We start from the raw sequence: 20,821 nt of genomic DNA, 5'->3' as shown, positions 1-20,821 counted from the left end.
AAATCAAACCGCACTAATGTGCATACACAGATTGTTGTTGCTTAAATTGTTAATTGTGGCCAAGGGTTTAGTACGTTTTTTTTTCAAAGCATTAAAGTTTTTAGATTTTCTCACAAATCCCGAGCGCTTTGAGAAACATGTGATAAGCGAAAAGCAAAAACTGTATAGATTATATCCCCGAGCCATACGTGAGCGAGCGCCTCGACGATGTGTTGGCGCGCAATCGTTAGCGCTTTCATGAAACATACGTCGATTTTATTGGCATTAATGAGGAAATTATGTATTTCATAAGTGAAACACTTGAAATTACAAACCAACGGTGCTATTTAGTAGTTTATTTCGAATTTTTTTTTGCCTCTGCCTTTGAAATTAATTTGTAAATCTCACGCAGACTTATTAGAAAATAAAAATAAATCGAAGCAGTTTTGTTTACAAAATAAATAATAAAGTCAATATGTGGTAGGAGCATATTGAATAGAAATTTTCACAACTCATGCAAAAATAGACATACATATATGTAGTACATACTTATATGTATATACATATATGTACATACATATGTATATACTTATATGTGCACATATGTGTATATACACATAGAGCTATAAAGAGCCGAAGACGTGCCCTTTGTACCGTAAACGAAACACGCCCTGTGTGCCGGTATCCATTTGAAAAGCGCTTATCGTTTACTTATAATTATTATTATTTAATTTTCGACTTTTGTTTTTATTTTCATTTCGAAAAAGTCGCCGGCGAACGCGCATTTTTGTCGACGAAATACTTTGGCACACACCGAACTGACACCTTACTTATATGTACTAAAAAAAGAACAACCAATAAAAGATCTAATAAATCTGGCTAATGTCGTGACACGTAGTACTGAAAACCGACAACATATTTTGAGAATGCAAAAAATTGCGAAAACAAAAAAAGAAATGACGAGCTGTCTAGGACTTTAAAAATAAGCGTTTTGCTCTTAAAATATTTCTGTGCTTATGCTTCTTAAAATTTTGTTTTGTCTTGGTTTTATTCATTTCAGTTATATGATATTTTGGGTAAAAACCTTTCTTTATAAATTTTTGTTTTTTGGGTTTTTGATCGCAACGCAACTTGATTGCTTCAATCTTCAAAATAACAAAATGAAATATGTTTGGAATTCAATTGTTCTTCGTCTTCGTTCAAGCATAGAAATAATTATGTGTAGAGCTACAGTACATTAAAGTATTAACATACATATGTACATACATACAAATGTATGTATATATATTATTTTGCACTAACTGGTCTCATATTTACATTTTTTGTGGGCCACTTCACGAAATTTTAAGCTCCAGCTCGATCAAAAAAGAGAATGTTAATAAGCATGTTTAAAATATTTAACAAAATTTTACAGTAAAGAAATATTTTTCCGAGTTGCCATCTGACCACCAAAAAGGTACTTGAAACCATAATAAACTAGAAAACCGTTAACTTCGGTTGTTGAAACTATAATACCCTTCACAAATACTAATGATTCTTTACAAGCACTTTGATTTTGATCTGCTAGTTTGTATGGCAGCTACATATAAAGTGATATCTATAGCATACTATAGTTATCCGATCTGAACAATTTGTTCCGAGATTTCATCATTGCCTTAGGCAATAATCCTTGCCATATTTCTTGAAGATATTTCGTTAAATGAAGAAGCTTTCCACTTTATTGCGATCGTTCAGTTTGTATGATAGCTATACTCGTATGCTATAAGAGTCCGTTGTCGGCCGTTTTGATAAATGAGCACCTTTTTGGGGGGATATGGAGCGTTATAAAATAAAAATAATTCAAATCGATATATTAAAGCCTAAGACTAGTTCGGATATATGTATACAGACAGACCGATAGACGGACGAATAGACGGACATGACCAAGCCAACTCAATTCGCCAAGCTGATCATTTATGTACATACATATATACTATACATATCGCTCATTTGCTGCAAGACCGGCATAAGTCAAAAAAATCGATTCTCCAGAAAACGCGTTTAAAGTTTTCAACTGACTACAACCTTACACGGTGACTCCAACCTTACACCTCTTCTCAAGCGGAGCATATAAGAGGTATTCACATGAATTTTTCACTCAACATGAAGTATGATATAACGAACAATTCTGCAGCATTAACTCAAAAATCACGTTTTTTGATTTATGCCGGTCTTGCAGCAAATGAGCGATATGTATGTGTGTATATTATAGGATCTCTGACGTTTCCTTTTGTGCGTTACAAATATCGTGACAAACTCGATATGCCTGAAATCCTCTGCGGAGTTGCTCCCTACCTAAAAAAATTATTTGAAATTTTGTATAAACTGCAATACCCACTACATAGAACACTGAAACAGGCAGCCAGGACGTTTTGAATTTTATATAAATTAAATTTTAATTCGATTAATTTGTTTTTGTATTTTTAGACTTCTGGAAGTTTCGCAGTTCAAAGGACTCGAAAAAGTATGAAATTTTGATTGTTGACGTCGACGCCCTATATAAATATAACGAATACTTTGGCTCAAAATAAACGGAACCTCCATCTGGCATTAAACATAACCAAATTTTTTTAGTCTAAATATAAATGCTTATGGCATTATTTCGCTTAAATACTTAAGAATACGATTTTTAAGGTAATGTTACTGTGAAAATAGAGTTTTAATGTCGATTCATTTTCGGCCGACTTGAAACCTTAAGTTTCGAGATAAATTTTACGAGTACTAACCCGAACTGTTTGACAGTAGAGCGTATTTGACAGGGAACATTGTTTCTCTATTCATCCAAATGAATTATGTTTTTTTTTGAATTCTAAAGTAAAAATGCTGTAAAACATGTATAGTACACACTTGGGTGCTAAGTTGGAAAGCCTGGAAGTGAAGAATTTCAAGTGAAATAAGCTGCAGAAATTTGAATATGCGCCAACTATTTCTAGTAGTTATTTCCAATCTAGACTTTATTGACTTTGCAAAACTGTGATCGGTAAATCGGCTAGCTTTTACTTAACATCCATGAACTCTGATGAGGTCGTCTAGTTTGTGTTGGTGCCTTGCAGACAGTTATTTTAGGGCACATTGTATTGCCACTCGCTTGCTAGCGTATTGAGGGTATGTGTTACACCATTGCCCCCGACTGTATGAAAATAAACACATGTATAATTTTATGAAGATCAATGGCCATTAAGTGAATGGCGTAGCCTCGATGTTGAAGCCCTTGAAGCCATTTTTCACTTAAGTGGGATAAATGCCAAACATAAACTTAATTTTTTTTTACCAATAATGGACTAATTTTATTTATAAATGCTAGAAAAATATTTCTGACTAATATCCATTTTGATATTTTAAATAATAAATATTAATGTAGCATAAATGACAATATATGACTCTGCCAAGGAATGTAATAGTATACTTACTAGTAACACTCTTTAACCAAAGAAGCTTACCAGGAATTGCGGTTAAAACCATGGTGGAACTTTTAGCTCAGGAGCAAACAAAAATATATTGATAAGCGCCCATAAACAATTTAGATTTGTAAAAAAATCAAAGTCAAATTAATAAAAGATCTATAAAATTTCATTCAATCAAAGCCTTGGCAAATTTGCTCATTTCAGTTTGTTCGCATTTGAGTTCATGTCTTTGCACTCTGCTCTGCGAGTGGCAAATGGCAAAACGTGATAGCGCCGGGGGCTTTGTTGCTAAAACACGTTCATACGTACATGGTGTACATATGTATGTATGCAATAAAATTATAATCTGCTCTTTGCGTATATAAAAATCATGTGGTTTAAAACCAAAAAAAAAAACAGAAATAAATTTAATTATATTAAAATTGAATCAGCAGTATTAATATTAATTTTTTGTATTTTTTGAAACTATTGGAATATACATACAAATCAATATCATATTTTTTTTGCATAAATATATATTAAGTGCCAAATTACGTTCATTGGCAATTATTATATGAAAGGCATACAAAGTATTAATTTGATTTTAAATTTTAAATAAATATAAGATTTTCAAGGTTAACCACTTACAGCTCTTTGATATCCGAGCATTGTCTTGTCTTCCCTCCAAAAACGGTTTTATCACTGGCTCATTTGTGGGATATAAAGTACTCTATTATGTTGAACCAAATTATGTCTGGATACCAATGCAGAGCAGCACAATCAGTGCTGTGATTTCAGGATCGTTACGATCAAATAAGAAACTGTTCTTTTCAAACTTTCATAATCACTGTACAACAAACGTTCGAATACTACAGAATGTTACGTTCCTAAGAAAGTAATTTTTGGCACTATATGCAGTACTTACGGACTAAGAGCCCTTGACCTCATAATGTTAACTGGATCACACATATATGGTATTTTAAAAGAATTGATATTTTTGGAGCACTCTATGCTCCACGTGGATTACCAGATAAATTACCCGGTATAGTGCAGGGTAAGGCACTCTTAATTCCCTAGGAGTGTATTTTTGCAAACTCTAAGGCGCAAGAACTGTCACACACTTCATAAAATATATAAATATTGAATGAATATGAAAATACTTAAAAACCTGTATAATGAATATTACGTATTATTATTTTGCTTGCGCTGATGCGTTAGTTCCGGCTGCTTTTACGATGTCCAGACTACGCTTTGCACGTTAATAAATTAAATGCATGACGTATACCTACTCATACGTTTTATATGTCTATGTAAATTATGTTGTTTTAATTTCGTGAGTGATGATTTGCATTAATGAGAGTCTGCCCGTAGACTGCATCCGCGGTGGAAGCGAGTAGCATAAGCGTTTAAAGAACTAGAATGGGAACGCAGTATTTATTATAAAAGTTACACGAAAATTTTATTATAAGGTACTAGGAATTTATATATTCCCTGATCTTATGATTAAATGAATAAGATATTAATGAAAGTAATGACTATGTCATATGTATGTATGTATTTGTTACATATCGCCGTGATGTTAATATGAAATAAAACACTCAAATTTGGTTAATTGGTTCTGTTATTTTATATAATTTAGAAGTTGACAAAAAGTGTCGGCAAATAGTCAACACAACTTCGTTTGTATATCTCCATCTGTTTACGGCAATTATCGATGACTCGGAGCAGCATTCACTTTAGACTATATGTTACAAACCATCCGGATGAAAAAGCGCAAGTGGCACGGAAGTGTTGATTATAAATCGTTTAAACCACTATGCTCTAGAATATCATGCTACACCACAGTTACAAGCTACAACAATATCACTAAAAAATCGGGGTTGTGACTTAAACCTTACGGTTATATACTGCCCACCTCGTTTTAAAATTACAGAAATCGAATTTAAAGACTTTTTCGGAACACAAGGTCAAAGATTTCTAGCAGGTGGAGATTACAACGCAAAACACACGTACTGGGGCTCACGTCTTATTAATCCGAAAGGACGACAGCTGTATCAAACTGTTATAAATAGGCACAATAACCTTGAAATAATATCTCCTGGTAAGCCGGCATATTGACCTAGTGATTGTAAGAAAATACCAGATTTAATTGATTTTTCTGTAATCAAAAATATAGATAAATCGCACATAACAGCTGATACATGTACTAATCTATCTTCTGATCACTCTCCTGTACTAATAAAATTATGTGAACAACCCATATTCGTTTATCCAAAAGTGGGTCTAACTTCTTATAAAACGCATTGGCTAAAATGTAAAAAATACGTCAGTAGCCACATTAATATTGAGTACAAAATAAATACAGGAAGAGATATTGACGAAAGTATAAGAGAAGTCAATGATATAATAACCAGCACAGCTGTCTTAGCAACACCAAACAAAAGCTATAAGCCGCTTGGTTTCAGAAAAATCTCTAATAGAGAAATAGAAATGCTTGTAAATGAAAAAAGGCGTGCAAGACGTGAATGACAGATTCCCCTTCCACTCAGCTTCAATTAAAATCTGCTGTACGTAAATTAAAAAAAAGCGCTTAAACGAAGAATTACGCACCGAAATGTATTAAAGAAGCTGTGCCCAAATTCAAACAAGCTAAACTCCCATTGGAAAGCCCAATCGTCCATGAAGCCACCAACTGACCCCAACATGCCTATACGAGACTTGGGTGGAAATTGGGCTCGAAGTGACGAGGAAAAGGCTAATTGCTTTGCAAATCACCCAGAAAAGGTATTTCAACCCAATTTGCCAGGGAACAACTTTAAGCTGTCAATCTTACCCAACACAGCTAAAGAGTCACTCGAGTCTCTTAAGACTTCACCTTCTGAAATTGTTGATATCATCAAAGAACCTTATCCAAAAAAGTCGCCGGGATGTGATAAAATTTCCCCAAAAATGCTAATTGAGTTACCAATTATTGCTGTAGAGGTGCTCTCTTTGCTCTTCAATGCAATTCTTAGTTTCGGATACTATCCAATTTCATGGAGAAATTCACAGATTATCTTAATAGATAAACCTAGGAAAGACTTAGCAGAACCATTTTCATACAGACCTATGAGTAGTTTACCCTGTCTTTCAAAAATATTTGAAAAAGTATTACTATCAAAGATGTCTCCTTTCCTCCACGAAAATAACACAATACCAATGCATCAATTCGGATTTCGTGCGAAACATGGCACAATAGAGCAAGTAAATAGAATTACTAACGAGATAAGGAAAGCATTTGAGCACAGGGAGTACTGTTCAGCTATATTTCTAGACGTAGCTCTAGCGTTTGATAAGGTGTGGCACGAAGGTCTTTTATATAAGATTAAAAAAATTCTACCTTTAGAATTGTATAGAACCTTGGAGTCTTATTTAAAAAATAGAAAATTTACGGTAAAAGTGGGAGATTTCATATCTGATGAACGTCAGATAAGGGCTGGTGTACCCCAGGGCAGTGTTTTAGGCCCAACACTATACATCATATATACAGCAGATCTTCCAACAGCTAACAATGTATTAACTTCAACTTTTGCGGACGATACAGCAATAGTGAGCCGTAACAAATGCCACATTTTAGCATCAAGAATATTAACGGAGCATTTAAGTTCTGTCGAAGAATGGCTAGCGAATTGGCGTATAAATGTGAATGAACAGAAGTGTAAGCACATTACATTCTCGCTAAGACCAAAGATGTGCCCGGCAGTAAAAATAAACAATATCTTAGTACCCCAGCGAACGAAGTAACATACATATCTTGGTATTCACCTCGATAGAAGGCTCACGTGGAGAAAACACGTATCTAGTAGAATAACATGTATGAAGATTAGAGCTGCAAATTTAAATTGGCTTTTAAATAAAAACTCCAAACTTAGCCTAGACAACAAAGTGCTCTTATATAATGCGGTCATAAAGCCGATTTGGATGTATGGCATTCAACTGTGAGGTACGACCTTTGCAACTAATATTGATCTAATACAAAGGTTCCAATCAAAAATGCTTAGAACAATCACGTGTTCTCCATGGTACATCCATAATGAAAATATCCATAAAGACCTTGGCATTCCAATGGTAAAGAATGAAGTAGAAGATAGCAGAATTAAATATATATCTAAACTCCGAGATCAGCCAAACCCTTTGGCTAATGCTTTGGTACAGTCCTGCGATCAAACACGCCTTAAAAGAAGAGATATGCCTGCGTATTAAAAAGCAACGTATCACCAAAACAGCTCAATCACTTGCTTGAGTCTGTCTAGTTTTTAAATAGATTTAAGATTTCATTACTTATTGTTAGGCTTTAAGAAAAAGCAGATACAATAAATAAAATAATTTTTGAAAAAAAAAAAAAAAAAAAAAAAAAAAAAAAAAAAAAAAAAAAAACATTCACGCTGTAATTTCGGCTATAGTGTTCTGAATGTTATCTTCGAGCTCCTCGAGTGTTGCTGATTGATTGGCGTAAAACTTTGATTTAACACACCCTCAGAGGAAATAATCTAGAGACGTTAAATCGGTTGAGATTGGCGTTAATTAGACTGGGTAATTTCTTAAATTAACGAGTCGCCAAACTTTTTATGCAATGTATTCATGTCTAGACGCGAAATATGAGGCGACGCACCGTCTTGTTGGAAATAGAGATCGTTCGCGTGGTTTTCATCAAATTCCGAGTAAAAGTAGTTCCATATATTATGTTTTAACGCTTGCAATTGCCTTTGAACCCGTCATGCACAAATCTGCATCAAACGCAATTGGATTTCCTGAACCACAGAAGTGTTTGACTCATCCCGAAAAGAGACAATTTTGTTTGCTCACGAAACCAGTAGCCAGAAATGGACCTCATATGAGAATAAAAAAAAAAAAAAACAGTAGCCTCCGGAGAAACTGTATTTGCGTAATAACTTGGTCAATTTCAAAGCATTATATGTATGTATGTACTTTTGTTCCTTTTCGAGTAGAAATCGCAAAAGGGGTGTTTGACCACCTGTTAACTCTAAAGATATATCGCATAGGAATTTATTCTGGAGGAAATCCCAACAACAAGCAATATTATATGGCAATTTGAAGAGATCAGCGAGAGACAATACGTCATTAGAGATATGATTTGTAGCAAGATGGTAGTGTTTACGATAATGCGTGCTTAGAAGAATGCTCCAATTGAATTGATTGATCTCATGGTTGAATAAGATATTGATGAAACTATTGACCTTCTCAAACTGGTTTTATAACAAGGATGATTGGATTCGATAGGTAAGCTGGTTTGACTCAAAAAAATCATTTTTGCGGCAGAACAAAATTACAAAAGGAATTCTGTACGCATGATCATCGGCAATTATTCAAATATGTAATTGAGGTAATTTTGTCGTGTCCGAAAGACAGATAGCCTATTTCAATTCCACTTGCTACACCAATAATTTTGTTATTTCGTTTGTGACAGAAAAACTTTTTTTCGTAACAGAAGAGCTTTCGTTTCTCTAATTTCTACTAAAGTTCAACAAAATGTATTTACTTTCAACTGAAACCATGTTTCTTCCTAGAATATGCAATATTTTGCTGCGCTTGTACTTCTGTTCACTTTGCTATTCGTTTCATGACCTACTTAGTTGATGGTGGTAAAGTAAATTCGTCGAAATGAAATATGATCATCTAGAGACCAAAAGTCAAGTTTGCGATGGCAAAACATATTCATTTTAAAAACGATATAATTTGTAGTTAAAAGTAATGAATAAAATATGAAATGAAACATATACATATGTATGTACATATGTATATGTATATATTTGAGTATTACCGATGAACGTACTGTGTAGTGCAAATGCACACAAAACTTAAAATTCTTATATACGTACCTACATATGTATATATGTATGGTTGTATACATATATCTTTAAATATAAAAATAAAAAGTCGCTTCATAATTATTTATTGTTATTTTGTTTTTGCTTATAGAAAGATAATAAATTTCACAATTTTCTGGTGTTATGGAACTACGTGTGAAATTTCTGGAATTGTAGTCTAACTCACACTAAAATGCAAATTTGCTAATCGCATTTAGGTTTTCCACATATTTTACCTGTCGTGATAATTTTTTGACTTTACGAGTTTATATTGTAAAGCAGGTAGTACTCGTAATCATATAGTGAGTTAGAGAAAGATGTTAAATCGCTGCAGTGAAATCAACCAGTTATAAGCCGCCTGACGACTAGTATGAACCGCAAGTAGTTAGGGAAGTGTCTTTGTCCAAACAAATAACTGGCTCGAAGTTTCAGACCAGTTAACATACTAGTTCGTTCTGAAACTATTTTTACTTACATGTGTTTTGGTCTTTCTATGTTTTATTGCTTCGCTTCAACTAAACTTTCAACTTTAAAAATTTTGGTATTATTGTATTTTCTGTACTATTTGAAATTTAGATCTAGATGTGAATTGATATTTTTGAGGGTTAGCTTGATGTTTTATTGCAGAAGTAATTCATATGTAGTGCATACATAGTTTCTGAAGTTTTTAAATTCAAAAAATCGAGTGAGTTTGTTACGAATATAATTTTTCCATAGATAATTTCAGAGATTGAGTAATTTTTTCCGAATCAATACTCTATCTAAACTTTAGAGTCCGAAGTAAAGTATGCCATATTTGATCGGTTTTAATACTTTAAGAGCTGAAATGTCTAAATCTGCTTAACAATTTATGCCCAACCCTGAGTTTTTAATTTCCTTATTTCTTTTAGTCATAAACCTTTTTTTCTTAATTGGGTTCTAAATAGCAAATTTTTAAAGTTTTAAAAACTTATAAACTACTCTTTTGGTTTTTACCCTTAAGTACGTATTTGTACATAACACTTAGAAAAAGTGGAATAGTGTGATTTCACAGGCTGACAATGGAGTGTTGTGCTCATCTGGATAATGTAAAAATTAAGTATACAACATCTAATTATTTTTATTGCCATCGAGTTCTCAGGAGAGTACGATAAAAATGAATTTTGTGTTCTATATGATGTGAAAAGTTGATCTTAATTGAAAGCTTGAATTGATAAACTGTACAGTACTGTATGACATCAGAATTCATCTTATCTCTTAAAAACTGAAGACCATGCTGCGAAGTATGGTATATAGCTATAAGAATATCTTCAGTGTTAAGAAGGATTAGGACCAAATTGATGGTACATACCTGTATATTTTATAATGCTATATTGGAAAATAAGAAAAGTGAGTATACATATTTCAATAGATTTTTTAATAACTCAGAATCTGAATGGCAACCATTCTAAAGCCATTTAAATCTTTTACTTTTTCTAGTAAATTTCAGCGTCATTGCCAGAGTATAAAAAAGGTATATGATGATTAGGCCATTAAAATTCTAAACGTGTTTGACATAAAACCACACCAATTATATACTACATACTTATATACAAAGTTGTAGAATACATTTCCCTATGTACACATATATATATTTGTATTTGTTAATTCTGTCGTTTGTAAATGTACTATATATGGAATCAAAATGTTATTTAAAAGTACTATTTAAATATAAATTATTTATTTTAGTTATGAAAGTAGTTAAGAATATTTGTTACGATTGTTTTAAGTTCAAAACTATACCATATAAACTATAGATCAGACTTTCAACTTTAAAAATTCCTGCGACAAAATTATTATTCTTAGAAACTTTTTTTATTTTTATTGAAAAAAATTCCAAATTTCAAATCACTATGTTTAATCGTCTAATTTTGATAATCAAACTTTACAGGTATATAAGAGTTTATTCAAAATCGAGCTCAAAACGCTAAGCTATACTTGTATATGTATGTACATAACTCATGCTAGTTTTTTATTCGAATAATAAAAAATAATAGAGGGATACTTATACACATATGGAGTTACGGATTACGTTGATACCGGATGGTACCAAACATTGATTTGAAATCACATGAACGGCTTTGAAATGCTGACTTGCAAAAATTTGCTTGTTAATTTTTCGCATATTTTTCCGTATTATTGCTTTGTATTCCGTTTCGCAAGCTTGTCATTTTAACTAGTTTTAGAAACGAACGACTTGTGAATGTGACTGCTCAAGTTGAGCTATCAATCTGTACAAATATTCTTGAGAATTCAAGAGCTGAGTACCATTAAAGTTTGTTTCACAAGGAACTTGAAATAGTCACATCTTAGAGTTGCTACATCCGTACTTAGAAAGCTCTTAGTTTATTTATTTAGTTACTAACGCAACGCTCTTCCAAAGGGTACTGAAGGGTGTCTGATGTAATGGGGTATTTTGAAGTATTTTTCCACAGTCACACTTTAATTGATCTTGTCGAATTAATCAGACCCATTTGCTTATGAATTGGCACTTAAAATTATCTCACTTTGGGAATTCGCTGAATACTTACTGTGATTACAATTCAAAATCTGATGCTTCTTTACATGCAAGTCGTCGTGACTCATCTAGTTTTATTGAATTTAAAGTAGAATATTATAAAATATAAGTATGACATTAGGGCATCCATATATGGAAATTAGAAATCCGAGAAAGCGCCGACACTGTCTGAAGAAATGCTCGAAACAATCTCGAAAGGTATGTAATTGATGTTAGTCACAGACATAACTGACATAGGTGGTCTACTTAAGAAATTTTCGAATTTTGAATTAAAGTTAAGGATTAAGTTTAGCAGTATAAATAAACAAATTTTTTGACGATAGCGGTTAATATGTTGTAAATGGTTCAATAAACGGAGGGGCATTTCAAAATCAAATTTTTGCACTAATAATACATAAGTTTTACTTATGTTGACAACAGACTTTTGATACATGAACTGATGATTCTATTGAAAATGTTATAGTCGTAAGTATACCTTAAATATTTCTCAAATACTTTTCAATTGATGGGATATGTTATGGTTATTATATACTACACCAGAGTTGCCATAGCACAGTAGTGGCTACTAATAGTGGTACATTTTCGAATAGACATCAACCTCCTTAACAAATACCGACGTACTCTTAAGTGTAAGTTTCCTTAGATCCTAATATGTGATAAGTGGCTTATTAACTTTCTACACCAAACTTTATAATCTTTCTTACAACTTATAACATTGAGTCTCAACTAGGAATATTTAATTTATTTCATATTGTTTATATTACAATGGTATACTGTGGTTTTGTTGCCACTGATTGATTTTGAAATTCTTGAAAATATATTTTAATATTGGACTTGGAAAAATTTATTTTCATTTTGCAAAAATCAAAAAACATGAAACATATTAACTGATATTTTTACGTCGCAATAAACAGAGAGAAAAACGTCGAAAACATACATATGTATGTATGTATGTCGTATTTCTCAGCTCATTTCGACTATCACCACAAAACTTTTTCACGGTTCATTGCCCAAAACAGGCATAACGTTGATAAAATCTGTGCCTTTCATTAATTGCATTTCAGGACCATTACTACATTTTCCAACCTTCAACTTCTCCATACTAAGTGCGAAAATTTTCTACAAATGTCCTTCTATGTTCAATCCTTTTATAAATTGCTTTATTGTTACCGACTTTATCGCGTATTTAACCATGGAGTTCATTTTGAGATAATTATTTCTGAGTGGATGTTTAGTTCTCGTGTCATGCGACAATCTTATAGTAAAACTTACCAATCCAAACGAGGTTAGATCTCTGAAAGTACCGCCCTTGGCCAGATAAAATCCGGGTCAATACCGATAAATCTGCTGTTGCGGGCGTTAAATATTCATCTGTCAATAACCTTAAGATTTCAAGTGTGACATTCCGGAGTAGAATAGGATACTCCTTGATGTCTCCCATAGAACACCTGCACAGTAAGGCTGTTAGGCTCCCAGTTAAGAAGCAAAAGGACTCCTCTCTAAGCAGAGAGAGAGAGATGCCTCCTAAGAGCATCAGACGTCCTTTTTCAACTACGTCGCCGACATAAAACAATACGCCGACCAGCTTCGGTGGCAACAAACTTCAGACATGTACTGACCGCCATTCACAGTGGAGCCTTTAACACCTTCGCCGACTACTTATCAGTTAATGGCGTACTTGGAGTCAAACTACCGCCCTTTGCAGACGAAGAGCTCGAGTTGCCGTGAGAATCGAGACTAATCTAACAACTTATCTAAACCTTACCATCCTAACGGTTCCTAGGTAACCTTTACAACAACAACAGTCCGTGCAAATTACTTTTGAAAAGAAAGTGAGATTTCAATTGAGTAAACCAGGACATTTTGTAGACCGTAGGTTTAGATATCTCCCCATTTGATATTTATTAAAATTTCAAAAACATTCCGAGTAATAAGGTAAGGACTGACCTGAGACTCACGTGCTGTGTGTATGTGTGAAATAGGTGCCCAGAAAAACCCTAATCAAGAAAATAATTTTTATTGCTTAATATTTTATTGGAATAATTTATTAAAGTATGAGATATGTATTCATCATCGAAACAATGGCTAATTCAATGCTTTCATGAAGAAATTCAGAATCAAGGCGCATGAAATCATGGGCAAATAAAAATCAGCTGACTTATAGCATTATTGCTAAGGAGGGCTGAGTTAAAATCATGTATTATGCAATAACAATAATGCAGGGGTACTTACTCTGCATAGTACCTAGACGATGCTAATACGAGTATTTAATATTTGAACTCTTCAAACAACGCGAAAGAATACAGCAAGTCGAGATTATCGCTAGTATGACTTTATGCAACATACGGTTTCCAAAAATTAATTTGATAAGAAATATAATGACGTAAATATTTAAATTGAGGCGTTTGTATAAAAGAAATTAAATAATTTTGGTAAACAATGACCGAGATTTTTGTTAATTGTACAAAAACGTTTGCAGTTAATTGAGCATTCATAATAAATCCACACACATACAGTTGGTTCTCGATAGTCGCAACTTAATTTTCTATTTCGTAAACATTTAAAACTTGGCTCTTGTTTAAAGATTACTCAAAATATCGACTTGTCTTGCGCCATCTAATTCTAAAAACGGAATCTTAAATATTACCAATAGTCATATCTCTAAACACGTATTTCCAATATCCCAAAAGTATTTTTTCAGCTTGGCATACATACGAAGGTAGAGGACAAGCTTGACAACCCTGCATTATTTTGCCTTTAATATGAAATTAGTGGAAACAGTGTTTTAAAACTGTGTTACCCTGAAAACCATAACCGTTAACAACCATGTCTTATGATCTATTAATTTTGTTTCTGTTAGCCAGAGTGTGCTGTAAAACGGTGAGTATACCCGTCTGCTTATCAGCAGAAATTAATGCTGAAAATTCGCAAAATATTTTGCGACAAACGTCACATATTTTTTCTAAAATGTACAAACAATTTATGTGCACGTACATTTATTAAAAAAATAATAAGAACAGCCCAGTGTAGTTATATACTTGTATAATATATAAAAAGAGTATGTTGATGGCAATGTGTTCATGAAGACGGAACTTTTAACAATTCTTTTTATTTATGAATTTTAATAAAACTATTTTTTTTTCATAAAAATTTGTTGTCACTATATATTCACCGTTAAAAAAATAATTAATTTTGCGGGAAATGAATTGTGGCTTTTCGCAGGAATTAATTTTCAGTGAGATAAATTGTGGCGAGAATGAAATTTCGCTCGGTAGGTCGCATACATTGAACTCCATTATAAAGAAATAACGGAGAACTATCAGTGATGTATCACTATTAAATGTTTAAGAAAGAAGGTCAGGTTCATTGTTTTGAACAACATTTTGCAAAAGGAATGCTATTATTGGTTTGTGAGCACAATTGTGTGTTAGATAAACTGCTGATCTTATTGAAAATATTTGTATGGATATTAATCCTATTACAAATTCATTAAATTTGATAGCAAGCATTTTTTGAATTTATTTACAAAATGTGTTGAAAAGTGTGGCAACTGCTTTAAATGATTGTTCGTATATAAATATTTTCTTGACCTCATTAGAGTGATGCCCGTTGTGACAAATTTCATTTAAATTGCCGTTTGAGTGAATAAAAGATTTTAAACAAATGGCAACTCTCTTAAAAAATAATTTTAGCTTTCGCAACGTTCTTTAGTTCGATATCCATATCCGAATATTTTATTAATTTTAGAAATTTAAATTTCAAAATACTTTAAAAAGAAGGCAACTATGTAACCAAAAAGGGCTTATTAATATTTTCGTAACCTCACATTTATAGTATCATTATCATGCAATAATATTTTATAGTTCATTGTTTATATATAGCTTTCATATACTTTGATCTTCATATTTCAATAATAATTTTAAACTTTGTCAGTCTCATCCAATGACGTTTTAAAAAGGTGGCAACTTTCTTTAGATAATATATCACGTTAAAAATTATTTTTCCTCTGACTATTCACTAAGCGTTTGCATAATTTTGAATATATAAAAAACTGAAAGATATATAAAAGCGGTAATAGTTGGACTTTTAAACCGGTTGAGGAATAAATTTAATTACTAACTTTATGCAAGGTTTAAGATGAAATATGAAAAAAAAGTTTCACATTAAAAATATTCCGGCCTTATATAAATGTGTCAGTGTTTCTTATTGTATAATGCCAATTTTATCTTCTAGAATTTAATATATTTTTAGTGTGTAAAGTTTTATCGTATAAATTTGTATAATTTCCCTTTTTACTTACGGTAAGTCTCAACTTTTCACAACTTTCGCAGCTTCGCACCTCTCAAAGTCGCATAAATTTTCAAAACTGTTGTTTTCACGACTTCGCTTGAGTGCAAGAAAAAACTTGCATAACTATTGTTGGTGCTGTTGTTGTATATTTCACTCAAAAATACCCGTTAGCTTACACAATAACTTTATTTGGCATTAAATTTTCTTTCACTCATTCCAGCGCTTCACATTGCAACTGTAATTTCCTCACTTGCACACGTGAAAATTCGAACACAACAACAAAGCAAAACACACTAGCGGCGAGCTAACAATGTTTGGACTAACAGCAACAACTGCAGTACACGTGACATTCAAAGCTACAACTTCCTGTTGCGGGAATGGATTTGGCTCCAACTCGGCTTCGATTTTTCAAATGGGATATTTGAATGACTCTCGGCGTTTACGTCACACGCGCCCATAAAATAACAGCACCAAAAAACTTTATATGAAGACACGATTACGTTGAAGCCTCACTTAGTTATGCCACAGTCACCATCGGCCGCTCGTTCGATTGCACACATGTGCTTTGCACGCGCGATCGCTTGGAACTGAACTATCTGCCACTGCGGTCTACATTCGTCGCATGGCATCTATGAGATTTTTTGCTCTTGACTAGTTGGTAACGTGCGATTTTTTCGCATCTAAATTTTTCGCTTGGCAATTTTGAGGTGCCTTTGCGGATCGGTCAGGCAGCGGTTGGGCCTTCAGAGCTCAATGATTTCTAGCGATTGCCGCGCTCTGGCTCATTGCCATGCAATGTTGCGCTCTGCATTCCCCGGCAGTCGCTCTTTCTCTCTCTATCTGCTCCAACATAACATGCTACCACTGCCTCCCAGCTCCCCAAATCACTTGTTGGCTGTGTTGCCGCTTCCGTAATTGTTTGTTTACCAACATGTTGGAGACGTTGGCTCGTTCGGCAGTTCGATGGTTCGCATGCTTTGCATAGTTTTGTGTGTTCGATTATCGGATCGCTGCGTTTGCACCTTTTAACAGTCTGTTGATTTGCTTGTTCGTACATTATTTGTTGCAGGTAAACATTTTTGTTTAATTATTGCCATCGCTTTTAGTTAACACCGATTGTAGCTGGTCGGCTGACAGATACATACATATGTATCTGGTTGTATAATGGTGGTATTGAGCAATGATGTCAGATGTGTAAAATCACTAAAAATCGATAATTTCGAAAACATACAAATACTTAAGTATGTATATTGGATTTTCCGCGCAAAAAGCGCTCTCAAAGCGGATGGGTTGGGTAATAAAAGTTTGAACAGCTACAATCTTCTCGTCGATGGTCAAACCCAGTGATTATTGTGAGCACAAAACGGGTGCCTTTGAGCTTATACAACACAAGGATGACTACGCCTAATGTAAATATACCATAAACGGGGTATATTAAGTTGACTACGATGTATGTAATATCCAGAAGGATGGAAGACTTGTGCCGATTAAGCCACGTTATACACGTTCTCTTCCCTTCAAGTAGCTGTTCATTTCGTGGGATCGATTAAAATGGAAATTTTCTTTGATGAGACATTTTTGCGAAATTTGGCATGCCTTATTGGCCAAGACAATGCTAAACAGTCCGCCTGTTCGACCCTTCAAGCTACCCAAATACTGTAGTATTTTCCATGCAAGAAATACTACATTTGTAAATGTGGTACAGGTATCCCTCGAATAGCACGGTACTTGAGTTGCACGAAATCTCGAATAGCACGGTTAAAAATTGCGACAACCCTCGAATAACACGGAGTTCGAATTACACGAAGTTGAGAAAATTCTTGTTAAAAATTGAATATAATTTTCTTTCGACCCACTGTTTGTGTGTTTTAAACTTTCCAAAGTACATATGTACAACTAAAGATATTTTAGTTGAAGATTTGTAAGGTTTCTTTAGTTATATTGTACAGTTATTGAAATTTTATCCTAGATTCTTAGGTTTGCAAAATGTCCATTGATAAGGATCCTCTACCTATTCAAGGAAAAACAAATCAATCTTTGGAGAGTGACAGTGGTTGAACATATGTAATTTAAAAATTATTGCGTTTATAAAATTTTACCTTTTAAATTTTTAAGTTTCACTTTTCTAAATTGAATGAATTTTGTTATTTTTGTATAACTGAAATTTTATAACTAAAAATAAAAAAAATTTGTTCTTATTTTTAATGTTTTCTTAATTTATCTTTGGAACCAAATGTACAAATTTGTATGGATCTCGAGTTTCGAGTTGCACGGTTTTAAATAGCACGGAACGGTATCTCAAAAATTGTATGAATTATTAGTATTAAATAACACGATTTCGAATAACACGGAACCAATTAACCGTGTTATTCGAGGGATGCTTTATATACACTCTAAACAACGTGATTAGGGATTGGATTAATCAAATGAATTAGCTCAAATTTATATCTTTAAGGCACAAAGATACACTGTTATGAATAAAACACGTTCTCTTATTTTCATTGGGATAACTCAAATATTGGCTGATATATCCAGTATAACGTCACCTTGGCCCAATTTTTGCAATACATACGAGCAGGATCAGAGCAGGATTATCCTTGAATTTCAATTATATATTTAACACATTGACCGGTCAAAAGTTAACTATAGACAATGGGGTCCACATATTCGGTACCCAGGGCCTTGACCAATTTTGGTTGGATTTGGACAATTTTTGGTCAAAAGGTAACATGTAGGTAGGGTTCTTATAATATTCGAGCTTGGCAAATTTGGTTGTTGTGGCCTGACTACTTTAGGATATAAAGGGTGACTTTTTAAGAGCTTGATAACTTTTTAAAAAAAAAAAACGCATAAAATTTGCAAAATCTCATCGGTTCTTTATTTGAAACGTTAGATTGGTTCATGACATTTACTTTTTGAAGATAATTTCATTTAAATGTTGACCGCGGCTGCGTCTTAGGTGGTCCATTCGGAAAGTCCAATTTTGGGCAACTTTTTCGAGCATTTCGGCCGGAATAGCCCGAATTTCTTCGGAAATGTTGTCTTCCAAAGCTGGAATAGTTGCTGGCTTATTTCTGTAGACTTTAGACTTGACGTAGCCCCACAAAAAATAGTCTAAAGGCGTTAAATCGCATGATCTTGGTGGCCAACTTACGGGTCCATTTCTTGAGATGAATTGTTGTCCGAAGTTTTCCCTCAAAATGGCCATAGAATCGCGAGCTGTGTGGCATGTAGCGCCATCTTGTTGAAACCACATGTCAACCAAGTTCAGTTCTTCCATTTTTGGCAACAAAAAGTTTGTTAGCATCGAACGATAGCGATCGCCATTCACCGTAACGTTGCGTCCAACAGCATCTTTGAAAAAATACGGTCCAATGATTCCACCAGCGTACAAACCACACCAAACAGTGCATTTTTCGGGATGCATGGGCAGTTCTTGAACGGCTTCTGGTTGCTCTTCACCCCAAATGCGGCAATTTTGCTTATTTACGTAGCCATTCAACCAGAAATGAGCCTCATCGCTGAACAAAATTTGTCGATAAAAAGCATTTCGAACCGAACACTGATTTTGGTAATAAAATTCAATGATTTGCAAGCGTTGCTCGTTAGTAAGTCTATTCATGATGAAATGTCAAAGCATACTGAGCATCTTTCTCTTTGACACCATGTCTGAAATCCCACGTGATCTGTCAAATACTAATGCATGAAAATCCTAACCTCAAAAAAATCACCCGTTACATATGTACATTAAACTTGTTAGAGGAAGTGGTCACGCCCAATTTTTCCAAAAACTTTTATCCGCAGGTGCCCCTTGCTACTGCGAACACGGAGCCAAATTATCTGAATTTAACGCTTAGTTCTGGCACTTTATATGTTTTCGGTTAATGGCGATTTGTGGGCGTGGCAGTGGTCCGATTACGCCCATCTACGAACTCGTGGTTTTTTTTTCTACTAAGGAACCCACATTCCAAGTTTTATCAAGATATCTCAAAATTTAATGGGTGGTATAAGATGAACAGAACTATAATACTCTGTAGTAACTGGTTGCAAGAGTATAAAAATATGCCGGAATTATGGACAGATAATTATATTCTTTGCACCACGATGACCTGCATTGATTCTTCATTAGTTTTTCACCAAATTTTCAAATAATATTGTGCCGCAACCACCGTATTAGCCTGACTTAGCTTGGTGTGACTTCTGGCTATTCACCAAACACGTCAACTCCGTGGAAACCATATTGAGTCAAGTGAAGACATTAAATTGAAGGTTATTCCGAAAATTGAGTTTAACAGCTGTTTGGAGGATTAGAAAAACCGTTGGCACAAGTGTATTTGGGTTAAGGGGGATTACTTTGAGAGGGATGACATAGATTTTGAAGAATAAATCAATAATTTTAAAATTATGAACAAAGCCTTATTCATTTTTGCTTATATGTAGTAGTATACCTCATAGGATAGCAATGTAAAGTTGAAGGGGATGGTTCAATTATTAGTTGTACTAATATGGTGTTTTCCAATAAGAAAGATATGATTTCTTAAAAACAAAATCTCACTATTTTTTAAAGAAATTCAAATGTGAAGTACAATCGATACAATTAAGTTCTGAATATAACATCATTTATATGATTTCCACGACTTCTTTTGCATGAACAAATTGGATGAACCCAATTTTATAGTACTTTTTCCATGAAATTAAGTCATACTATATGTCATGAATATTGATTT

The 20,821-nt window shown here is 33.6% G+C and overlaps 1 protein-coding gene across 1 annotated transcript in view; it reads right to left on the bottom strand.

Moving 5' to 3' along the window:
- LOC105223792 (organic solute transporter alpha-like protein) overlaps positions 1-16,710 on the bottom strand; it is a 36,486-nt gene extending 19,776 nt beyond the window's left edge. Inside the window, exon 1 of the mRNA XM_049458439.1 lies at positions 16,105-16,710. The gene's annotated coding sequence lies outside the window, so the exon portion shown is untranslated. The remainder of the gene's footprint in view (positions 1-16,104) is intronic.
- Between the last annotated feature and the right edge of the window lie 4,111 nt (positions 16,711-20,821).

The sequence above is a fragment of the Bactrocera dorsalis genome, chromosome 5, assembly GCF_023373825.1.
Source record: "Bactrocera dorsalis isolate Fly_Bdor chromosome 5, ASM2337382v1, whole genome shotgun sequence".
Lineage (NCBI taxonomy): Eukaryota > Metazoa > Arthropoda > Insecta > Diptera > Tephritidae > Bactrocera > Bactrocera dorsalis.
This window is presented reverse-complemented; position numbering and strand designations above follow the sequence as displayed.